General features: G+C 39.0%; 1 long non-coding RNA gene across 2 annotated transcripts; it reads left to right on the top strand.

Moving 5' to 3' along the window:
• The first annotated feature begins 16,755 nt into the window (after positions 1-16,755).
• On the top strand, positions 16,756-17,522 carry LOC103632044 (uncharacterized). Of its 2 annotated transcripts, XR_002263857.1 has the most exons (4): positions 16,756-16,818; positions 16,902-17,000; positions 17,104-17,208; positions 17,455-17,522. It is a non-coding gene; the product is annotated as an uncharacterized lncRNA (long non-coding RNA). The 2 variants fall into 2 exon arrangements; XR_555635.2 differs by lacking the exon at positions 17,455-17,522 and having other exon boundaries at positions 17,104-17,294.
• Positions 17,523-17,626: the final 104 nt, after the last annotated feature.

Here is a 17,626-nt window from a genome sequence, read left to right as displayed (position 1 = left end):
TCCGAGGCGAACTGTGCATGCTCTCAACAACTTGGGGAAACCATCTTCATTCTGGCAAAAGCTGGTTTGGCAGCGAACCTCCATCTGACTTCTGAGAGAAGGAAAGGGGGAAAACATTTTTGAAATGAAGGGATGAGAGCAAGAATTTTTTTAAGAAAATAGTTTGGACTCAAAAACTTTTGATCAGGCTAAGGGTTACGTCCTGCGGCCAACCTAACAGCTCTGATACCACCTGAAGCGTCCCCAATCCTCTGGGACTCAAATGTGATACAATTACTAGTCCTAGGAGGCTAGTAAACACATTTATACATAAAATGATTCCAGATCTGCTTAAACGAGACAAACCTATAAAGGTGGCGATCAACTTTAAGAGTTGGTCCACAACTCGGGACATATCATCAGAGTGGGGCTGAAGCAGCCCGATATACGCAGTGAAGCAATTCAGCGGTCCAACAGCCACAGGCAAGGTTGGGAACAGTCGTAACTCTTACCCGATCTCCTTTTTCTGAAAAACAACAAATAAGCAAGGGTGAGTACAAACGTACTCAGCAGCCCACCTTCACCCGCGGAATGGGGAAATCAGATATAATGCATGGAATATGTGGAGCTCAGGATATTTTGCAGAAACATCAATATTTTATGCAGAGTTGTTTTGAAAAACATTTTATATTTTTCCAAAGCGCATCCTCTCCAAAAGGAGCAGGAAGTTTTTCAGTATTATAACAAAATCCCCTGGACTAAACCATCCAGGTATCTCAGCAGTTCCCACTGGTTTTCATTTTCAAAAACAGCTACTGGACTTCCCGTCCACCATAGCTCACGGCTCAACCGCCGAACCTTTTAAAAACCACTTTTCTCAAACGCACCTCTTTTTTTGAAAACAAAACACTAATTGCCATACCATACCAGACTCGTCCATTCCTGTGGACACAGACTATTCGAATAGGTTTTCAAACTCTGCGCAGAGGTGTACACTTTACCCACTAGTTCGGCTCTGCGATCCCATGGCCAATGAGACCCGAATCCGACTCTCTTTCTTTCCCCGCACGTCCTAACCTTAACGGTTATCCGGAAGGAGTCAGGCCACCACCATGTCCAAACCGGACAAAACTTTCCCCCTCCTTATCCTCCCGGTGCTCCCCAACCTTCATAACCCTGGGGTTGGACCGTACGAGTTCAGATTGAGTGACTGCCCACACAGTCTCGAGTGGTTGTACTATTAAAGAGTACAGGTAGTGAAGATGACAAACCGGTCCTTATATGAGGGGACAATCCTTCTGCTCACGCCTAAACCAGCTGAGCCAACACCTTAGGCCCTCCCCTAAACCAGGGAGTCCCTGATTATCCCACTCACAAGGTGATAAGGGTGAAAACCCTTCATCACACACATTTTGAAAAGCATTTTCTTTTGAAAACTCACACCTGTTCTCAAATCATTTGGAACATATATATCAGGGATTGATTGCGGCAAGCGGCTAGGTGGCCATAATAACTTGTCTCAAAATCATATCATGCATAAAATAACAGGCTGAGGGTTGTGGTTGAAAAATCATAGGTAATTTATGCATCAAAGGGATCCAGTGAGCTTTCCATGCTTATCCGGCGAAGGGGGAAGGAGAGCTCGCGGAACTGGCTTCTGGCTCCACCGCCTGGCGTAGACTTGCAGATCTGGCCTCCACGAGATGGCACGAACGCTCCGATAACTATGCAACATGAACAAGCAAACATACAAACAAGCAAGTATACCATCAAATATTTAGTATAGTGGTCAGAATAGCGATATATGGATGGGTAGAGTCTTGAGTAGAATCTGTGTCATGTGGTGTTGTGATATTACTGGTGGTGGAGCGGAGGTGCTTACCAGGAGGGTGGACTGGAGGCGAAGCGACACTATGCGTGTAGCCGGCAGAGCAGAGTAACTGAGTGGGTGCGGTGTTTGCCTTGGTTGAGGGTGTTGAGTGTGTGTGGAGAGGGAGAGGGTAGCCGGGTGTATTTATAGCTGGGTGTATGTGGTGTAGCACAGTGAAGTTCACTATTGGTGAGAATAGTGACGAATGAATCGTCTGACTTAGTATGAACATGAGAGTTATAGGCAGAATATGGGACAAGAGTATTTTGGGAGTTTTTTTGGAATATGGACCATGCTTAAGGGATGACATGGTTGGATAGGGAATAGTTTGATAAAAATTTAGAAACAAGAATTGTTGGAATCGGAGTTTGGAAGCCTGGTTCGAAGGAATCTTAAAGTTAAGCGTGCTCAACTTAGAGAAACCTGGGATGGGTGACCAGATGGGAAGTTCCCTACTGGAAGGAAAATCACAGTCACTGGAGTTCGTATGACTGGAATATGGGTCTGGCTGGTCTTAGGTGGACTGGACAACATGATGTATGAGTAGTTGAAATTTGGGGTGATCGGCTAATCGATGAATAGTAACGATGAATAGTAACGATGAATAGTAACGATGAATAGTGACGACGAAAAAACTACTAGATATCATCGATGAGTAGTAACGATGATGAATAGTAACACTAAATAGTAACGATAGTGAATAGTGTCTGAATAGTAATGATGAATAGTGATGGTGAATAGTCGTATGAACGAACGATGAACGGTGAATAGGAACTATGAACGAACGATGAACGATGAATAGGAACTATGAACGAACGGACGAACGATCGAATGATCGGACGAACAAACGATCAGAATTTCGCCAGCATAACGGCAGGACAAAGATTATCTGGAAGAACGATGAATACGGACCATGAACGAACGATGAACGATGAATAGGAACTATGAACGAACGATGAACGATCGAATGATCGAACGAACGAACGATCGGAATTTCGGCAGCATAACGGTAGGAAAAAGATTATTTGGACGAACGTACGATCCAATGATTGAACGAACGAACGATCGGAATTTCGGCAGCATAACGGCAGGACAAAGATTATCTGGAAGAACGATGAATAGGGACTATGAACGAACGATGAATAAGAACTATGAACGAACGATGAATGATCGAATGATCGAACGAACGAACGATCGGAATTTCGGCAGCATAACGGCAGGAAAAAGATTATTTGGACGAACGAACGGACGAACGATCGAACGATCGGACGAACGGACGAACGAACCATGAACGATCGGATGAACGATCGAACGAACGAACGAACGAACGAACGAACGATCAGACGAACGAACAAACAAACTAAGAACAGGGGACGAACGATCGAACGATCCTTGTGCTAGTGTGTGCTTGTGTGGAACATGGAGTGGGTGTGTGTGGGGGGGAAGAGAGTTGCCATGAAATGGCTTGGGGTGGGATGAGAGGAGGCCCTTGCCCCTCTATTTATAGCCATGGTGGGGGGATTAGGGGGGGGGATGAGAGGATTAGTGGGAGGATGAGAGGATTAGTGGGAGATTAGCATGTATTTGTCTTGTATAAGTGAGATTAGCTTGTAGAGCTCACCGTATGACACTGGAGGCATACGTATACGTATGAGCATGAAGAAAGTTATGAAGAAAATATTTATAGGGACTTGAAAAATGATTCTGAAGGTATTTCTCAAGAGGAAAATACTTGGAGATATATTGGTGGAATATTTGGGCAATATTTCTGGAAAGAACTTGAAGTGGATCACTAGGGAAATATCTGGGCAGTATTTCTGTAAACAATTTTGAGGGGGATCACTGGGGAAATATTTGTAGGATATTTTGAGGAGGATTTTAGAGAGAATATAGACCACTATACTTTATTTGTTGATATCAACTCGCAAACAAACATTTTGAAATGAAATTTGAAATTCATTTTGAATTTAGAGCGAGTTTGAGAAAATTTCAGGATTTGAATTTTTGGGATGCTACAGTATGGTTGTCTGGAGAACTACTACACGGCCAACTATCAGTCACCTAGGCAGATGTTGTGCTTGTGGGATAAGTTGATCCGTGGTCAGGCATCCTGCTGTAACTATAGATAGCTAATCGAAGCAAAGGATTGTTGGATGCTGTCCTCGCTTCATCATACCCCAGCCAGGTTTAGTTTGGTTGGCTGGTGTTCTCCTTTTTGACATGATCACCGGATCAACATCGATAGTGTAGGTGTTGTTGCTCCTCCATTGCATGGGTGTGGTAGGAGCTTGAAGATTTAGGAAGCTCCAACCAGTTGGTTAGTGTTTTTACACGATCTGTATTGGTCCAACTGTGGTGTTGGCGTCCTTGTTCTTGTAATTGATCCAATTTTGATGTGGTAGGCCAGATTAGAATGTCCAGATTAGCTTCCCCACCCTTTACTATGTCACTATCCCTTCACTTTGCTTCCTCAATGGCATCTCATTGTTCCCTGAGGTGAATTGATATATACATTTCGATTGTTGCTTCTTTCTATATGCACTTTAGTCACATTCTAAAAGACAACCTGCATCTGCAAATGTACTCAACCCAGATAAACTCAGCAAATTCGCAGTTTTGTCTTCCTGTAACTTTCAGTATTTCACCTCTTTTATGGATCTGAGATATTTTAAGTTTCCATGAGAGCATTTCTTGTGAATTGTTTTGTCTGAAATCTGAATGGAAGGTGTGATTTCTCTTCGTGTCTTGCATGAATTCTACATGAGTATTGATCCACACTCCAATCAGTTTTGAGAAATATTCATTTCCCTTACCTGTTATCTTTTTCTATACCTTTTCCTTTTTCAAACTGCTCTTGTGCTTAATAAAAAATTCTTTTTCTTTTCTTTTGTAGAGATCTCCCATGGAGGATGAAGACCAGTATGAAAAGGACATGCAACCAGATGACACTGTGGCTAATGAAGATATGCGATATGAATCTGATGAGAATCGTGAACTGAAACCAAAAGAGAAACCAGTCAGTCCACCACTACACCTGGTGGTTCCATTTAAGCAACCACCAGTTCGACCTGACAAACTGAGCTATTGTCACACGATGATACATTTGATCCATCTTTGGCCACATACCATTGCTGTCATTTTTCTGACGAGACAATTTAATGTTGTACGCTATTGATGTTCATCATTTGATTGTTGCTCTGAATTCGACATTTTGATGTTCTGGGCTGATAGTTTAATAGAATTTTTAATGAATTTGGAGGCTACTGTGTATTGCTAATATATTTGTTCCATATCCATTGGTATCTACGATTGTACTGTCTTGTTATTGTTTATGTTGTAAAGAAGGAAACACAATTATTTATAAGTTGATATGTAAGCTAATATATAAGGCGGGAGAGAGAACATACAGAACTAAAGAAAATTTCAAGAGTAAGGATAATGCATACAGATTCTGCCCTTGAAATGAATATGTTCTTACTTGGACATAGACAATCCCAAGGACTAATAGAAAGAATGACAATATGATTGTGAGAAGTCCAACATAATTCCCATCTTAAAATGCCTGTGCAACTGTCCTCCCAAATGATGCAGGCAAATATGATATTATACTTGTAAATAAATATAAATATATATAAGAAGTGATGTTCCATTTCCAAGTTTCAGATCAGATATTCTTTCACCAATGAAAGTAGTAAAGACCGATCCAAGTGTTAATAATGTCACATATGTTAGAACCCATTCTATGCTGAAATCATTTACATAGGGACGAAGATAAAGAACTTGTCCAATGGCCTAAAAACAAATACAATACTTCTTACAATCCCACTATATATAAATAAATTCAAGGTAAAATAACATCATAAATGATCGCATGGTGACACAACAATTGGGTACTGACAAGACATGTAGTAAAAAACAGACAATAGCATCTTTAACACAATTCAGACAACATTACAACGCTTCCAAAAGCTTACTGACATGACAAGCAAAACATTATTGTGTATGCTATAATTTTACTTTTTTCTTAATCAAAAAACAGGTAATTTTTCAAAGCATATTAATGTTAGCATTTGTAAACTACTTCGCATTTCAAGATGTTCTCTGTAAACATGGGTAATTGCTTTGGTTAGGGAATTCCTTTGGTAAGAGGATAATTGTCTTATTATCTCTAAAAAACGAGTTGGTGTTGGTGTCTTTAACCAATTCAGAGATGACCTGAATTTGTAAGTGTTCTGCATTTCATGGAGTCAAATAACATACTTCACATTTCCGAACATACTTCACACATGCTTCTATACATCACTGCACATCTGAAGCACCACAAATTAGAAATTATGTACATCACAATTGTCTGAATTCTGCTTTCATTTTTTGTATTTGTCTTACGTTTGCCTTCATCTTCATTTTCGTATTTGTCAACCTCATCTGAATCAAATTTCCTTGTTCATAGTCTAAAATGAATTATATTTTGGGACGGATGGAGTACATGTTATACATGCTGCAGATCTCTGTGTAAATATCAAATACTGTTATAAAATATGTCCATTTGTTGTTTCTGGTGGATAAAGGATAGCAGTGACCAGTTCACCAAGGAGCGCCTTGATGCCATCCACGACGATTTGAAGTTGTACCGCTGCCACACCATCAAGAACTACACGCATGCCTCCACCAAGGCCCTGAACCTGGCAAAGCAAATCAACACAATAAAGAGGCAACAATTAGGTGCCTCAAGTGGCTGAAATTGTGCGCTCGTTAGCAGCTCGACAGGATGGTGCTTTGTCAGGTTTCTTTAATGTGCGCTCGTTAGCAGCTCACGTCCAGCAAGAGAAAAAATCGTCCAGCAAAAAAGTGTTGTGCGGAGGAGTCGAACCCTGGACACTTTTTGAGTGCCAAAAATCTTGTAATTACTATGCCTCAACTGTATCTATGTTATGTGAGGGAGCATAACCACCCGCCAGCGACGGACGTGGAGAATTAAACGGCCTCCCCTATTCTTGCTCCCGCTAGCGACGAACGTGGAGAATTAAACGGCCTCCCCTATTCTTGCTCCGAATCTCACGATCTCCACTACATCGCTCGGCGAGGACGTACGGAGGCGGATAAATAAGGATGTACGGCGCACCACGTACAGCAGAGGGGCAGTCTGTGATCCAGTCTGAGAGCGATTTAGTCCACGGAGAGGTGGGAGAAGATGCACTGTTCATCGTGAGCGCGGGGAGGAGTTCTCGTGGCGAACCTTGCTGTGATCCAAAGAGTGAGGAAGAGGAGAGCCCCGTGCATCCTATTTCTAAAACGGAGGAAGAGTAGTGCCGACGAGGCTGTGGTCTACAAGGCTGTGGAGGTGCTCCCGTGCATCCTCAGAGAAGACGTCGACGCCTACAAGGCTGTGTAGGTGGTCTTGAGCGTGAGGAGGAGGGATCGCTCGCCGTAACTACTCTGACCACGCCGACCTACTACAACTAAAAGGTATGCTCTGCTCCTCATGTTTTAATAAAAGCAATCTGTATATAGCATAGTTTTTCTTCACTCTAGAATTGACTTGTTTGTCTTCTATGTAAGGTCATTTTAAACTTTCGGTTTTGTGATTCATCGAACTAAATAAGCACTGCAGACATGGGTCCACAACCATGAAAGTTTTGTTAATCTAATGTTAATGTAGAGATGATAGAATTCAAAGCTTTTAATTTTGCTTTGCAATACAAGGGTTATGAGGCCATGATTTCATAAATTGTAGTTCTCTTGGTCTTGAAAAAACAGTCAGTCGGTGGGTATGATCACTGATATTTTAATGGGGATGTTCTTTTTTGTAGACATATTTTAATGCTCAAACATCCCCTAAGATAGTGACTATTTTGTAGACCTTTGTTAATGGGGATGTTCTTTTTTTAATAACAGATGCCTACATGCATGGAATTTGTGGGGTTATTGTTGCTACTCTATTGGAATTGGGAAAATTTAACAACCTGTCTAGGGTTAGTTGAGTAGGGAAAAAATGAGCATTTGTTATAAATAATTAAAAAGGAAGTGTTGAGTGTTGACATTTTTGTTAAGACTTCAGAGTTCATATTGGGTTATTGATAAAACTTGGGAGAATTATGTACTGGTGTGGATGTTGAAGTTATTTTAGTTTCATTCCAGTTATAACCATCGTTTGACCATCAGAATATAACAGGAATTTTAGTTCTATGTCCTTCGCTTTAGCTGCTAGCCTGGTACCATGAGTCCGTGAGTGGAGTGGACAAATGTGACATGCTCAAATATATAAAATTAGAATGCGCTTTGGCACCAAAGCAAATTGTAGCCTCATTACATATCATTGTGGTGTTGTTAAACTGACCAAATTTTGAAAATCATTCTTTCATTTGGTATTGAACTTTTCATAGCTAGCTTTAGTATTCTCTTTTTTCATGTCTTTAGTTGGAAGTGTAAAAAAATCATGGTTGTATACTCCCCGTCATAAAACATATGTTTTTTCTTTTCTTTGGGAGGGAGGGAACGGTAGGAAGGGACCTTCGTGCTGATTTTTTTTGGTTAATTGTTTTTCAAGACATGTCTGATAGCCACTCACTTTTTCAGTGGTTGTCTTTTACATGATAGGATAGTTTCTTTTGAGCTTCTTACATGGTTGAAAGATTCCCATTGGCCTCGATATTATTTTGATCACTAAAACTGTGTTTATCACAGAACTGATAGGTTTCCACCTGAACACTGTCGCCACTATTCTCAAGTTTAGTTTAGTATATTTAGATTTATTTTATTTGCAATATATGTAGGTTGTTTCACCTTGATGGATTCTTCAGACGAGATAAATGAAGTACACGTTGATGATAGTCAATTGGACAAGCATTCAACAGTTGATAATGAATCACCTCTCGATGGAAACATAGATGAGCATACCAGACTTCCTAAACATCCCATTGAAGACGATATATTTGGAACACAGATAAATTATCTACCGCCAATAGATGAATGCAAATTTGCATTGCATCATAATAAACCAAAAAAGGACATGGCGACTGTAATTGTTCAAGAAGGTATTACAATCGTGTATTAGTTACCTCTACTATTACTATTTGATCAGTTTGTAGTTTTAAATAAACTAATTAACTTCGACCATTCTATGTATGATTGGTTTCTAGATTATATGTGTAATCAAGGAGATATGGCCCTTATTGAATCAATTAAAAACTTTCCTTATGCGACAATGGATGTTGAACTTGTATGCATTGGCTCTCAAGTAATTTCCAGGAAATTTATGGAATGTCTATTTTAACCGGATTCTTATTTGGGGGATGAGGTATTATATTTTTTGGTACGCGTGCACGCACAAATTTATGTATTTTAACTACATATAGTTTTTGTACATGTATTTGCAGATCATAAATTCTTACATATACTTACTGATAGCACAAGAACATATGAAGCAGCGTCCTGGTGGTACAGTCCACATAGAGATTACATTTGTCAGTGAATTTTTTAAACGAGATGCTGGTGATGATCGCGAATTTGATGATATATACTGTGAAACTAGCGAACGAGCTCAAGTTGAGCGAAGGGTATTATTATATCTTCAACATGATATGGTAACAAAATACTTTACTATATATATATATATGAGTTTAGTTATAAAATCATCGTATGATACTTATGAAACATAATAATATATATTTTGCAGGTGTTCATACCTATAAACATTCGTGAACTTCACTGGTATCTTGTTGTGCTTAACGCCAAAAGACGAGAGATACAAATACTCGATTCACTAGGTTCTTCATTGGGTCATAAAGATCTCGATTGTGTTGTGAGTAAATGAAACTCGTTACTAATTTTGTTTGTGGTTATGAGTAATTTGTTGATGTGATTTACTAATTTTGTTGTAGCTAAAGGGTTTGCAAAAGCAAATAGATGGTGTGTCGCATTACATGAATCTTAAAGACCATAATTGGCTAGACCTTCAAGTTGCTTATTGGCCTTGGAAACTTATAGAGTTTAAAGATGCCAAGCAGACAGATAGGTATATAATTGATCTTTCTAAAACTGTTTCATTTAAATTGGAAACATATTTGATTTGATTTTTTAATGTAGTTCTTCGTGTGGACTTTTCCTACTTAATTATATGGAGTACTGGACAGGAGTCGAACTATCAGACAATTTTACACAGGTATATCAAAAAAGCTATCATATACATATCTACAGTGATATGATAAATAACACCATATATTTTCTTACTTTTTAGGCCGATATAAAAAACTTTAGGCCAAAATTGGCCGCTATTTTATTGTCTTCGGATTTGAACAAGAGAAAGGGATGTCCGTTATATAAAAATAAGACAAATAAAAGTACAGAAGACAATGAGACTGACTCCAGTGGTGTTGAGATTTTAGAACCCTCCCCAAATCCTAACAAGAGGAAACGAAGCCCTCCGATTAGCCCCGAAGATGATCCTATATCATTATATTTTGAAGAAATATGTGCCAAAGAAAAGAATGATGTCATCCCTACTCCAACCTCTGTTAATGAGTGTGGCAAGGACTCTTTAATTAGTGGTCTTTCCACGAAGGATATGCCAGTAAAAAAAGCAGATATGATAGAGTTTCTATGCGATTATATCATGACAATTCAAGATGCCACAATTTTAGAGTAAGTTCCTCGTATTTTATTTATTTATATATATTTAATAATCACGTTATGTGTATTGCTCAGATATAATTGAATATTTGTTATATAACGTTGCTATACAGGGCTAAATGGGTCCGAAGCTTCAAACCATATCGGATAGATTTGACTGTCAAGACACTACAGGAATTGTTAAATGTGAATAAAGATATGCCTATAGATTGTTTTAACATGGCTGTTCGGATTCTTGCCCATAATGAACCAAATAGATTGTCTCTCGCAAAACGAAGGATTACAAAACACTATATGGACCTGCGTTTCTGTGTAAGTTTGTTATTTAAAAATATTGTTATAATATGTATGATATTATCTTAGTTATTATATTATTATGTTTTCTCTAGGAAATGTGTGGTTTTGACGAAGAATCGAAGTCATATAAGGATCCTAGCGCGATAGAGTTGGCAGAAACATTAACAAATTGGCCTCAAATGAATTATTATATCACACTTTGCAAATTTGTAAGTCATAATTCCTTTGATATCTATATGGTTAAATAAATTGTGCAAACATATAATTCTAATGTCTTATGGTTTGCAGGTTCTTATGTCATGGAGATACTCTACAAGCTATGTACTTTTCATCATTAATCATCCAAACAAATTTGTGTCTATGTTTAATTTCACACCTATTCCAGAATGGTGCAAAGATATACCACTAATTTTTTTTGGGAAGTTATTCTTCTTATTTCGAAGAAATATAAGGCTGCATACGGTGTCAAACGTATTGGATGGTCACATGACATTTATATGTGGCGACATTCAATTCGACCTGATGCTCCAATCGACTTAAAAGGGTAATTACTTAAAATTATTATGTCATATATATATATGTTATGTTTATAATTTTATAATATAACAAGGTTGGTAACTTTTTCAGTGTTAATACTGGTCATTTTGCTCTGCACATTATGGAGTGGTGGGAAAGGGGGTTAAAAGCGCAATTTAGTATGGTGAGAATAATATCATATATGTAATTTGTAGTTAATGAATGATAATATTACTTATAACATTTTTTGCAGGATGGTGTGACTCTGCGTAGGAATTTACTTATTGATCTATTGACATACGAGGGGAACACATATCGATTTAACATTCCTGTAGATATACGAGAGTACCTTGATCGTATTATGGTCAAAGATTAGATGAAATAGATAGTTATGCTTATGTTTATTTTATATTTATTGATTTTGAATTTTTGCCATTAAATCTTCTTGTTAAATTTCATATAATACACTATTAGATGAGCGCCCGTGCGTTGTAGTCCTGAGTTTCTCTTCATCACAATCTTAGGTTGCTCTTCGAGGTTCTGAATGTTCTAGATTGTAGGTTTTAGGCAACGTTCTCCAGTTTTCATCAGTCATAGGAAAATATATTTTGGTATCTAGCAAACTTGTGTTGTATAAATTCTTTCATGCGATTTCTGCGAGTTTTGGTATGGACTGACATAGCATTGTTTCGATAGGTAAACAGACTAAGTTTACATTTATACTCACAACAATAGATGATGTTTAATCATAGATTTTGCCGTCACTATTGTACTCACGCCGCCCGTCGCTAGGGCCTTGGAGGGTCGCAATTTGTGTTCCGTGGCATGCACGGGCACGTTCCTACACAACCGTGCATTCTTGCCCAATTTTTCAAAGAAAAGAAAAAAATAAGAACAGGTATCCTACTGTCTCCATTCACTTATTATGATTTATGATGTTAGGAACAACTAGATAGTGTTGTCGGCAAAGCACCAATACTATCACCAAATATTATTGCCCAATTTACTATAAGAACACAGAATCTTATTCTTGTAATTTCCTAAATCCTAACGAATAGGAAAAGAGGGCCACCCAACTTACAAAGTCTTTTTTGTTTTGCATAGGATTATCTGTAATTCTGAATGAAAATTTGTGTGGCACCGTTGAACAGCTAAAGCTAAGCAGGGAGTGCCTTGCCTGCTCCTTCTCTGTTACAAGCCTACAAGACTGATCAATTATACCATCCAGGTGGTTTAACTCTATTATGTGTTTTGTTCTTTTGTCAAGCCATCTAAACCTGTACTTGCTTCTGTTAAGTCTTCTGTATTTTTTAATTACTTTTCTTTATTTCAATTCATGGCAGTTTGTTGCTGATAAAGTTGCATATGCACTCACTCAAGGTCTCAAGGTAATTGCTTGCATTGGTGAGACCCTTGAGTAGAGAGAGGCAGGAACAACAATGGATGTTGTTGCTGCACAAACAAAGGCTATTGCTGGTAACTTTTACAGTTTTACTTTCTGTTATATTCTGATCATCTTATGTTTTTAACTTATTCTTGCTTCTGTTCAGTATAGGGTTCAGGATGCATATGCTCTCTTAGTCCTTTTTTACTTTATTAAATAATAAAAATCATGGTGGTGGGGTTGATGTATTTGTGTGTTTGTGTGTGAATTGGACACAGAAATAAATCTGAAACTATTGTCATTTTAAAAAAGAACTACGCTATACATGATACATATATTTGTACCTGACACCATTTTTTTAACACTTCAATTTTTTTAGCTTCATGTGCTCATTCTAGCTGCTGCTTTGAATTTTATTCCTTCACACAGAAATGAAGGACTTCTGAATTTATCTAATTCACTGTTTACTGCCTCTCCTTTTGTTTTGCAGAAAAAATATCAGATTGGACAAATATTGTGTTGGCATATGAACCAGTTTGGGCTATTGGTACCGGCAAGGTTGCAACTCCTGCTCAGGCTCAGGAGGTATAGCTTCTTATGCACGAGCAATAACTGCATGATTTTTTTTCCACACGGTAGATAGTTGCTTCCATTTGTGTCTCCCGGTATTCTTGATTTACATATCGATATCAATGTTATTAATTCTGCTTTGTGTATCATTTGAGATGTGCAAGATATTGTAGGTTCATGATGGTCTGAGAAAGTGGCTCCACTCCAATGTTAGCCCTGCAGTTGCTGAATTGACAAGGATAATTTATGGAGGTAGCACCACTACCAATATTTTTAATTGTGTTGCATCTCAGTTCTTTACAATATGTTGAAAACCCTGCCACAAATAACTAAATGTCTTATTCAAATGTCACTCGAAGGGGTTAAAAACCCTGGGAAATCAGGGGAATCCCAAGAGGATTTATGTTTCCAAACTAGCCCTTAGGACTGGTTGTGGAACCGGGAAACTAAGCATAACCTATTTTTGTAGATTGTCGAATTCTTGCATACAGTTCACAGTTAGCTTATCATTGCTCTGAACTAGGGTTTGCTACTATGTATCACAATCTCTTGTGTTCCCTCTCCAGGGTCTGTAAATGGAGCTAACTGCAAAGAACTTGCAGCTCAACCAGATGTTGATGGATTCCTTGTTGGGGGAGGCTCATTAAAGGTATGATCTTTGTGGTCATCCTTGTGAAAATATATATAAGGGCCTTAGGCAATGTAACCCTGATTCTAATGTTAATACTTTGAGAATTAAACTGGTTTACAATATCATCATATTCCTGTTTGGTACACTTGGTAATTTTAGATTGTTCTCCCAAATCTGCTTGTAGCCTCCAAACATGTTGCATCAAAAGCATTGTAGCTCGTTCAGAGTAGGTGTACTTCAATTACTGATGATACATTTGATTAAAAGGAACTGAAAATACAACAATATGCAATGAAAGCAGATGTACATCTAATGCTTGTATGGTCCTTATAGTGTGAGCATGGGTACAACTATTTGATGGTGTTCAATATGATTTATGACAATGACCATTTATGCAAAATTTTCAGGTGAACAGAGATAGATATAATGATGGTAGCATCAAACATTCACTCTTTAAGCAGTCATCATTGGATCTATTGACGATTGAGACTCTTGGTTTGAAGAAAAATGACAACTTTTCAAGATGGATGAGTAAAGAACTTGAAGAGGTTGTTGATTTGGGTATTAAATCCACTTTTGATGCTTTCTGGAGTAGCATTGAGACAGTGAAGGTGCCTGATGGTTCTAATGTTCTGACTAATGAACAACTGGATGCTTATGTAGTGAACCCTTCACTTTCTCAAGACCAACTATTCAGCATTCTCGATGTTTCACCAAGTTGTGCATATATTGGTACAAATACAAAGGTATGTAAGCTGTTTTGTGCTCTTATAAACAGGTGTGTGCACAGTTTAGTCAAGGAAACCTGTGTAAACGATTTGTAACAGGTGAAACCTTTCTGTTGCATTTTTATGTTTAGTTGTCATGTAATTTGGTGCTTTATCAGGTGCAGGAATCACTACTAGAGATATGCTTATTTAAGACGCACATTTTAAGACATATATCAATGTATTTTATAGAATCGTCTTTTATCATATGGTGATGAGTAAGTTAAGACGGTTTGTTGGAGATCCGTCTTTAATAAACAAGTGTTTTGAGACAGTTACATAGTAAGAAATGTCTTATATTGATTTAAGACGGATCAATATACCTTTTGAGTCATTAAGATTGCAAGAATTGTCTTAGATTTTGGTTAGCATATTAGACACTTTTGTATATGAAACCATCTCAAATAAAGATATTATTGGAGTCGTTTAGACTATAAGAATTGTCTTAGATGTTAGTGGGTATACTAGACACTTCTAAATATGAAACTGTCTTCATATGATATTTCTAATTAGACATATTATGAAAAAATGTAGTAAATAATGAATTCAACTTAGTTTGATGATATATCTCTTCAGGTTTTTTAAAACCTGAACCCTCCTCCCTCCACGTTAACGTTTGGCGCGTACGACGACACCACATCGTGCTGACGTGTGAAAAATTATTTATCATTTTTTTGTGTCTTCACTTTCTCTCCTGATCACGAGCCCTCACTAGAGACTGCCCCTCGACCCGATTTGGTTTGGACCCAACTTCCCTCCCTAATTTGTCTGCCACATGGCAGCTCCCAAACCCTAACCCGTGGGTCCCTCCTCCCCTATGCTCTCGCATTGTCGCCGGTCCTATTGGTCGCGGCTCACCCATACTCTCGCGTGCCTGAACCCTAAGCATCCTCCTCACCGCTGGTGATTGCTGCCATGAGCCTCTACGAAGGGCATGCTACGAACGCAGCCTCTATTGCGACTACTCCCGATTCCATCCCTGTCCGCGCCATGCCGCCGCTGCGCGGAGCCAAGCGACACCGGAAGGCGGCGTTGGAGAAGAAGGCGGCAGCGGTCGCAATGTCGTCTGCCGCCGCGGGCGACCCTCCCGGCGACTGGTGGGAAGCCTTCTGCATCCGGATGTCAGGTGCGTCTCCCTCCCCCGTCCGCCTCTGGCTGCCTGATGGCCGTGCGTATGTCTACTTATTAAGATTTGTTGCGGATTGCACGGCGGTTGCTCCCCCTGGCGTTCGGTGGCGATTGGTAGATCTGTGTCGCCCCAGGGATGAATTGCGATGGTAATCTTGCGGGTCTGTCGATCCTAGTATGGAGTAGGCGTGACTAGCGTGGTGGCAATGCTGGAGTTGGAGCAATGCCGCTGGCCTGATTGAATGTCTGTCGTCGTGCTCGGCTTTTACTAGGTGTGAACAGTGGACGCTCCAGTTTCTGCTGGATTCTGTATCCTGTTCTTACTGGCAGTATCAGAAACTTCAGTTTCTGCTGATTGGCTAAAATTACAGGTGTTCTGAAATTAATGCAGCTAGTCCCGTAGTTTCACTTTGGCAATGGTCTTGATCAGTAAATTGGACCGATCGGTACCGCCTACACGGATATGATAGCTATTTTCTTGCTCTATAAGCACAGGGTATTAGATTTGTGGTTGACTTTGCCATGTAGCAGCACCTGTATCGATGGATGGGAGTCATAGACTCTGTTGGAGTGAACGACTTTGCCATGTCCGCTGCTTGCTGCACAACATAATCATAGACCTTCAGGAAACAGCAGTCACTACTACAGATCATGCTATTTAAGACACACCATTAAAGACTCATATAAGTACATTTTTTGGATGCCTATTTTGTGAGTTATGAACTAAACAAATAGTTGTTGTTCTGCTGTCCAAATCAGCAAGTATTTAAATGACTATTTGGAGTTTTCTTTTGTGTGGATACCTAGATTTGGTTAGTTCTTGTCTTAATTAATAAAGTCTTATAGTTGCATATGGTTGTTCTTTTCTTTCTTAATGCTTGCTCTAGACTTTAGTCTGTCTTACCGCGCCGCTGCTGTCATCATCGTCATTTAGATCTGAATATGTCAACCATTATTGGACCAGTTCTTTGACCATGCCATTTGTATCAATGTTCCAAGGTCTCGCTTCCTACCAGTTAAGGCGACATCAGATTTGCAGCTAGTACAGGTTTGTATGCTATGCTGAATAAAATTGAGTATGTGATGTGCTCTCTATGCGTCTAAATGAAAACTTCTATTTTTGCTTTGCAGTCTGATCTATATACCTTGGTTGATGGCTTCGTTACACGTAATTCAGCTAGAACAAATCCATCAAATCCCTCAATTGAACTTGGTCCTGAGTTCAAGAAGGTCAGATTCTAGCATTTATATTTTCATTAAAAAAGAGGTTCAAACATTAACTTGTGAGGTCCAAACGCGGTTAGGATGATCGTGTTTCTTCACATATTGGCAGGTTGGGAGCTTCCTTGGTCGCTTCAAGTCCATACCTAGCATTTTTGAGCTTGACAGCTTGAAGGTTTCCGGTGATGTTTGGTTCGGTTCTGGAATTGTACTGAAGGTACATCTTCCTAAGTTACAGAACAGCTATAACATTCCTAAGTTGCAGAACAACTTCCTAAGTTCAGACAAGTTTCATGTATTTATTCGAAGACCGCATGTATCATGCTAAAAAGATGTAGAGAAACTTAATGGGAACAATTTGCCGCTTCTTTTCCCATGTTGTTTGTTATGACTCCTTTATGAAGACACATATCTTACAGTGCTTAAGTCATGGAGTAATGACACTTCTTCTCTGTAACTTTAGGGCAAAGTGACCATCACTGCAAAACCTGTCGTCAAGCTAGAAATCCCAGAAGGAGCAGTGATTGGGAATAAGGTATGTTTTCTCAAGAGGCACTACTGTTGATGCATCAAGAATTATACAGAAGAGAAACCATCAATCCAGGTGTTATATGATGGTATTATTTCGTTAGTGA

This window comes from Zea mays, chromosome 7 (genome assembly GCF_902167145.1).
Source record: "Zea mays cultivar B73 chromosome 7, Zm-B73-REFERENCE-NAM-5.0, whole genome shotgun sequence".
Taxonomy (NCBI): Eukaryota; Viridiplantae; Streptophyta; class Magnoliopsida; order Poales; family Poaceae; genus Zea; species Zea mays.
The sequence above is the reverse complement of the archived record's forward strand: the minus strand, read 5'-3'. Positions and strand labels throughout refer to the sequence as shown.